This window comes from Cebus imitator, unplaced genomic scaffold, assembly GCF_001604975.1.
Source record: "Cebus imitator isolate Cc_AM_T3 unplaced genomic scaffold, Cebus_imitator-1.0 Scaffold427, whole genome shotgun sequence".
NCBI classification, from domain to species: domain Eukaryota; kingdom Metazoa; phylum Chordata; class Mammalia; order Primates; family Cebidae; genus Cebus; species Cebus imitator.
The window spans coordinates 36,540-44,278 of record NW_016107742.1 but is presented as its reverse complement, the minus strand read 5'-3'; the positions used below and the strand labels follow the sequence as shown (position 1 = coordinate 44,278).

At 44.9% G+C, this 7,739-nt stretch overlaps 1 non-coding gene across 1 annotated transcript; it reads right to left on the bottom strand.

Moving 5' to 3' along the window:
• Positions 1-7,025: 7,025 nt before the first annotated feature.
• LOC119468424 lies at positions 7,026-7,189 on the bottom strand. The gene has a single exon (XR_005197103.1). It is a non-coding gene; the product is annotated as a U1 spliceosomal RNA (small nuclear RNA).
• Between the last annotated feature and the right edge of the window lie 550 nt (positions 7,190-7,739).

The following is a 7,739-nucleotide window of genomic DNA, read 5'->3' as shown; positions in this document are numbered from 1 at the left end:
ACGGGGTTTCACCATGTTGACCAGGATGGTCTCGATCTCTTGACCTTGTGATCCACCCGCCTCGGCCTCCCAAAGTGCTGGGATTACAGGCTTGAGCCACCGCGCCCGGCCTCCAGCAAGAATTTCTAGTAGTAGCAAGGTGCCAGTCCCCCTTGCTGGGAGGGGATCTAGTTATAATAGGGACACTGGTACAATTTATTCACCGCCCAGCACAATTGCTAATAGTTAATAATGCAGACAGTGTCCCAGACCACATTAATAAATAGGTCAACATGCTGGCATGGTATACTGGGAAACTGGATAGGGCTAAAGTAGCAATACCCCTGGACAGTGTTCCTCAGGGCTTTCAGGATAACCCTCTTTTTTTTTTTTCCCCCCAAGCCTTAGAGAGGGATCTAAGGGTTCTACAATTGGAAAATGAAGTGTACTCCAGTATATAGATGACCTTCTTGTGTGTAGCCCAACCCAGGGGCATATGACTAAAATAAGAGCCATAAATTTCCTGGCAGATGGGATATAAAGTGTCCAAAAGGAAGGCCCAGATTGCCCACCAATGTGTTCAATACTTAGGGTATATCTTAACACCCAGAGCCCAGCAAATATCCCCAGAACGAGTACAAGCCATATGTGGTTTGGAGCTCCCCCGACACCAGGCAACAGCTTCGTTGTTTTCTGGGGATGGCTGGGTTTTACAGAATATGAGTACCAAATGTTGGACTCAGCAAAACCCAGCAACAAGGGGGCCAGAAAATGAGCCAATTGAATGGACTCCGGAAATGAGAGAAACTTCTGTCAAGTTAAAACAGGCTGTCAGTCAGGCTCCCACTCTTGGCTTCCTAGACCTCACTAAACCTCACTATGTAGCAGAAAGGAAAGGCATAGCTGTGGGAGTGCTAGCTGCCTGCTTGTCAAAGAAATTGGATGGAATGGCCTCAGGGTGGCCAAGCTGCTTGCGGCCAGTGGCAGCCACTGCTATTTTAGTGGAAGAAGCCACTGAAATCACCCTGGGTCAACCACTGGAAGTATTAATCCCACATCAAGTGGTCCTAGGAATAAAAGGACACATCTGCATGATGGGGAAAAGGTTAACCAACTACCAGGCCATGCTCCTAGACAATTTAGATGTGACCTTTAAAACCTGAAACGCCGTAAGTCCAGCTTCATTGCTGCCCACAGGCCCAGTGATTATCCTGTGAGCAGGTTATTACACACACATGTGTTAGCCAGCCTGATTTAAAAGGCCTCTCCCAGATCCAGAGGATGATGATTCACAGACCGCAGCAGCTTTATATCAAACGGGGAAGGCTGGGCCAGATAGGCAATAGTAAATTACAACACAATTATTGAGGTCCAACACCTGCCTCCAGGTATGTCAGCACACAAAGCTGAGATCATTGCTCTTACTCGAGCTCTGACATTAGGAAAAGGGAAAAAGCTTAACATCTCTACAGATTCCAAACATGCCTTTCTCCTGTTTCATGCTCATGCTGCAATTTGGAAAGAAAGAGAGGACTACTAACTAGTAAACATTCCCCCATAAAGCATGGGTCTGAAATTCTTCCCAACTATTGGAAGGAATACATTTGCCAAAAGCATAGCCATAATCCGTTGTAGGGGGCATCAAAAGGACCTAACCCCTATAGCACAAGAAAACAGAAAGGCTGATAAAGCTAAAGCCACACCCCTCAGGGTGTAATCTCAACAAATTCTAGCACTGCTTCCTTTGTATGATTTCCTAATAGAACCTGAATATACATCACAGGAAGAACAGTTAATAAAGGAGGAAGAGGGACAAAAACAAGGATCCTGGTGGCATATGGTATCAAAAGTATATCTTCCTAAACCCAATGGAGAATTATAAAAATCTTGCATGACTTTCCATATGTGAGGAGATGCCACTCTGGCGGTGATAAACAGGCTTTTCATTGGGCCTGTCTTAACTTCTGTGATTAAGCAGGTTTGTCAAACCTGTTCACTATGAGCATTCAACAATCCTGGGAACAAAATGACTCCTCTAATAGAACCAGTCCAGAGAAGGGGAACTTACCCAGGGGACGACTGGCAATTGGATTTTACCCATATGCCAGCTTGTAGGGGATACAAGTTTTTGCTAGTACTAATGGACACCTTTACTGGCTGGGTAGAAGCTTACTCTACCAGAAGAGAGAAGGCTAATGAAGTTATAAAGTTTCTCCTAGAAGAAATAATCCCCAGTTTGGGTTACCCCAAAGCCTCCACGATGAGAACAGCATGTCTTTTGTTTCCCAAATAACTTGAGGGGTTGCTAAGGCTCTCAGAATCAGATACTGTTTACATTCAGCATGGTGACCTCAATCCTCTAGGAAAGTAGAAAGGGCTAATCAACTACTAAAACCAGCACTAGCTAAGCTCTGTCAGGAAACATCAGATACTTGGCTCACCTTGCTGCCCATAGCCCTCTTAAGGATCCATAATTCCCCTAGAGCAAAAATTAATATAAGCCCATTTGAAATGATAAACGGAAGGGTTTTTTGTTTGTTTTTGAGACGGAGTCTCACTCTGTTGCTCAGGCTGGAGTGCAGTGGCACAATCTTGGCTCACTGCAACCTCCACCTCCCAGGTTCAAGCAATTCTCCTGCCTCAGCCTCCCAAGCAGCCAGGATTGCAAATGCCTGCCACCACGTCTGGCTAATTTTTGTATTTTTAGTAGAGACAAGGTTTCACTATGTTGGCCATGCTGGTCTCAAACTCCTTGCCTTAGCCTCCCAAAGTGCTGGGATTACAGGAATGAGCTACTGCACTCAGCCTGGAAGGCCATTTTTAATAGATGATCTAATTACTGATCCAGAAATAGCTAGTTTAGAAAAATACCTAATTGGCCGGGCGCGGTGGCTTAAGCCTGTAATCCCAGCACTTTGGGAGGCCGAGGCGGGTGGATCACGAGGTCAAGAGATCGAGACCATCCTGGTCAACATGGTGAAACCCCGTCTCTACTAAAAATACAAAACATTAGCTGGGCATGGTGGCGTGTGCCTGTAATCCCAGCTACTCAGGAGGCTGAGGCAGGAGAATTGCCTGAACTCAGGAGGTGGAGTTTGCAGTGAGCCGAGATCGCACCATTGCACTCCAGCCTGGGTAACGAGCGAAACTCCGTCTCAAAAAAAAAAAAAAAGAAAAAGAAAAATACCTAATTAATCTGACACAACGTCAGCAAGTGTTTCAAAAGTTTGGAACTCAAAGGCTCCCTGCACCAGGAGCTAACTAGCAACTCAAGATCAGGCCAGGAGATAAAGTATGTGTTAAAACATGGAAAGAGGGGTCACCTGCTCAACAACTACAACCCAAATAGAAGGGACTTTTTCAGTGGTGTTGGCCACGGCTTCCGTGGTCAAAGTACTAGGATTAGATAGTTGGCTACATCTTTCTAGGGTCAAGCCTGCAATACCTGAAGCCCCAGACCTGTAACTTGAAGCTTCCTGTACCTGTGAACCTATGGAACACCTGAAGTACCTATTTAAAAGACAGTCAAAAGATAAGTGAATGCCAAACTATTTCCCTCATCCTATTTACTGCAGCAAATCTCTCCTTAGTTGATGAAATTGTGTTTATCTCCCTTGAAAACCCTTCCTATCCTGAATGTCATTGTCTGCCTTTAGAATCCTTCCCTTTTCTCTTCCTCTATTCTCTAAATAATGATGGGGCTAAGTTATACCCAAAGCTCACTTTACAAAATATTTCCTCAGTACTTTGCAGAAAACACCAAACAAAAATGCCATTTTAAAAGAGGTGTATTTTTTCTTTTAGAATGTAAGCTCCTCAAGAGCAGGGACAATGTTTTCTGTATGTTCTATTGTGCCTAGTACACTGTAAATGCTCAATAAATATTGATGACGGGAAAAAAAAAAATAAGTGAATGCCTACCACTTTCCTTGGTGTCTACGCTGCATAGTTACTGTAGGTTTGATAATAGTGGCAATTTTTGTATTTTTATAGTTTAATTGCCTTCTTCCAAATGGATGGAATCACTTCCTTTGTAATAAGTAAGCAAAATGTTTTAATTCTTTTTTTATTAATTTTTTGCTTATGCTTACAGCAAAACCACAATCGGATTAATTCATTTTTATAACATTATTGCTGAAAAGATAGGTATACACCCCCTGAGGTTCCTATTCAAAAGAACAAAATAACAGAGAAGTCTTTTTTAGTCCCATAGTGGTTAATTTTATGGCAGGGCTTTTACTTTACGTCTCTGGCAATTAATGGATTCTGGGTATGTATTAAGATCTTTAAAATGTAACCCAGACTATTAAGTACCACTAGTCCAGCTCTGGCAAAGGACTGTTGGCTTTATCTCCACCATCACCCAAAAACACTGCCATCCCAATCCCAAGCTGATGCTGGGCTCTTGAAAAAATAACCTATCGGGCCGGGCGCGGTGGCTCAAGCCTGTAATCCCAGCACTTTGGGAGGCCGAGGCGGGTGGATCACGAGGTCAAGAGGACGAGACCACCCTGGTGAACATGGTGAAACCCCGTCTCTACTAAAAAAAATACAAAAAAATTAGCTGGGCATGGTGGTGCGTGCCTGTAATTCCAGCTACTGAGGCAGGAGAATTGCCTGAACCCAGCAGGTGGAGGTTGCGGTGAGCCGAGATCGCGCCATTGCACTCCAGCCTGGGTAACAAGAGCGAGACTCCGTCTCAAAAAAAAAAAAAAAAAGAAAAAGAAAAAAAGAAAAAATAACCTATCACCTCAACTGCAAGGGAGGAACTCCCTTCAAATTAATGAATCTGCATGACACATATGTCCTCAAAATTACATAAATAACAAAAGTTACAATGACAAAATGAGCAATAAACATTCTCCAGTCCTACCAAAGTAACTTTCCTGGGATTGTATCCCCTCAAAAACCATTTGGGCCCCAATAACGCACACAGAACTAAAATCCCAGGTACCACTTTGGATATAAAAAAAAATTTCAACCAGGCACGGTGGCTCATACCAGTAATCCCAACACTTTGGGAGGCTGAGGCAGAACTGAGTCAAAGCCCTGTAAGCTAACAGCACAGGGATTAGTTAATAGGACATTTGTACTGCAGAAAGTCCTATTTCTCTCTAACACGTCACAAATGAAAACACTGTGATTTGGTGTCCAGCAGTTACTGCCTTCAGGAATCCAAACCACTGTATGAACGTGATTAGGTTACTCCTTGTGTGTACCTAGTTGCTAGCATTCTAATGACAGAACCGTGAGCAAAAGCATCAAAAATGTGACAGGGTCTATGCCAAACTTATCAAATAAGAATTAACTTTTCTCTCCATCATTTAACAAAATGGTAAATGCAAAGAACAGTTTTGGAAATTTAGTATGAGGATAATTTCCTTTTCTTTATTAAACAGCATACAGTAAAATAAGGAAAGGTGAAAATAACCACACAGTAATTTTTTTCAGCTATGTTATTTATTTATTTCTTCATTTTGAGACAGCGTCTCCTTCTGTTGCCCAGGTTGGAGTGCAGTGGCAGGATCTCGGCTCACTGCAACCTCTACCCCCACCTCCCAGGTTCAAGTGATTGTCCTGCCTCAGCCTCCTGAGTAGCTGGGATTACAGGCATGCACCCCCACACCCAGCTAATTTTTGTGTTTTCAGTAGAGACCGGGTTTGGCCAGGCTGGTATCAAACTCCTGGCCTCAGGTGATCTGCCCACTGTAGCCTCACAAAATACTGGGATTACAGGCATCAGCCACCACATGGGGCCTTCTTTTAAGCTATTTGAAAACAGCATAATTTCATATTTCCGAGATTGGTTTCTGGATACGGTACTAATAACTGATTAGGCCACTTTCACCACTAAAATCTTCAAACCAGTGCAATATTTGTACATGTTTTGTTTTCAAGTACAAAAAAAAAAAAAAAAAAGAAGTGACCTGTGGTGGATTTGTAATGTGTCAACTTTACTAAGCTGAAGGCACATTTCCCAGAATTGCCATCTTTATTTAGATAGCTCTGGGTTAGCCTGGGCTACACAGGAGACGCTTAGAAGATAGAAATGAAGCGACTGTTATACTCTTTTGTATACAGGGAAGGGAAGGTCAGTCCACTGGGCGTTGTAATAGCTCAGGCATGATCTTCAGCTTCCGTCACCCTGGGTGTTTTGCTACTTGATCTGACACTAAGATTAGAAGTTGGATTCCTGCTGGGTTTTGTTATATCCAACCTGGTTTAAGTTCCACTATTATTAGCAAAGCTTTAAGGTGCTTCAGGAAAACACTTTTTAAAAGCTCAAATCTGGAAAATATCAAAAGCATAACCCAGTGAGCCACGAATCAAACCCTTTAAAGCAGGGTTGTCTATCTTTTGGCTTCCTTGGGCCACATTGGCAAACAAAGACAATTTTCTTGGGCCCAACATAACATACATTAACCGCAACTGAACTAATGTGTCTGTGAAACGTGTAAACAGACCAGGCGCGGTAATCCCAACATTTTGGGAGGCCGAGGTGGGTGGATCACTTGAGGTGAGGAGTTCAAGACTAGTCTGGCCAACATGGTGAAGCCCGGTCTCTACTAAAAATACAACAACTTAACCGGGCATGGTGGCCTGCCCCTATAATCCCACTTGCCTGGAAGGCTGAGTTATTCTCTGGCTGAGGCAGGAGAATAGCTTGAACGCAGGAGGCGGAGGTTTCAGTGAGCCAAGTTCACAGTATGCACTCCAGTGGACTGTTTAAACGTGGCTGTTAATAAATGTTCACAACTCCCACATAGGGAAGAGAAAGACTTAGCGTTTCTTCTCCAGAAAAAACAAAAGTATGACACAAGCATTGGCTTCATCATATTGCCCTCAAAGCCGTGAACTTGAGCGATAACAATGTAGACCTCTCTACCACACTGGTGGGGTTAACATGCCTGAGAAACAATCCTCTGACAAAGCTGTTGGCTTCCAGGAAGTTCCGAGACAAAAATAACCTACCTACTAGCTCCTGTTAACGCTTGATGGCACGTTTCCAGGGCATATGAATCCTGTTTTTTGAAACATCAAGAAATCAAGGGAAAGCGCGAACGCAGTCCCCCACTACCACAAATTATGCAGTCGAGTTTCCCACATTTGGGGAAATCGCAGGGGTCAGCACATCCGGAGTGCAATGGATAAACCTCGCCCTGGGAAAACCACCTTCGTGATCATGGCATCGCCCCTGCCAGGTAAGTATGACTTCATTCGCCTCCGCCCCGACACAGCCTCATACCCCTCACCCTTTACACGCACGGTCACTTGCGGCGGGCACCGCACCCCCAGCCCTCCTGGCCCGGACACACAGCTGGGACTCGCAGGTCCGACCAGCGGTCCGGGACTCGCTCCCACAGCGGGGACTCCTTCGTCGGGAAGCAGCAGGTGGCCAAGCAGCAGCCCCTGCGCCGCCTCATCTACATAAAGTCGCCGTCTCCGTGATGTCACCGGCAGCGCCTTCCCAGTCCCAGTCTGCTCTTCCGCCACTCAGCCGACCAACCCGCTGCCGGAGCCGGCGGGGAAGTGACGTCGGCCTCTCCCTCCTTTCCCTCCTGTCCCCGCCCCTTGTCTCCCACCAAGAAGCGGGTACTTAATCTGTGTCCTGTGGAGACCGCCTTTGGCGGCCAGCTGGAAGCCCGTGCACCCTTTTTCAAATAATGGCTTTCAAAGAGCAGAGTAGAACGTTTAGGATTACAAAGGAAACTAATTCCTTTCAAACCTGGTTATCCTTGTGATGTGGCACTATGTGTACA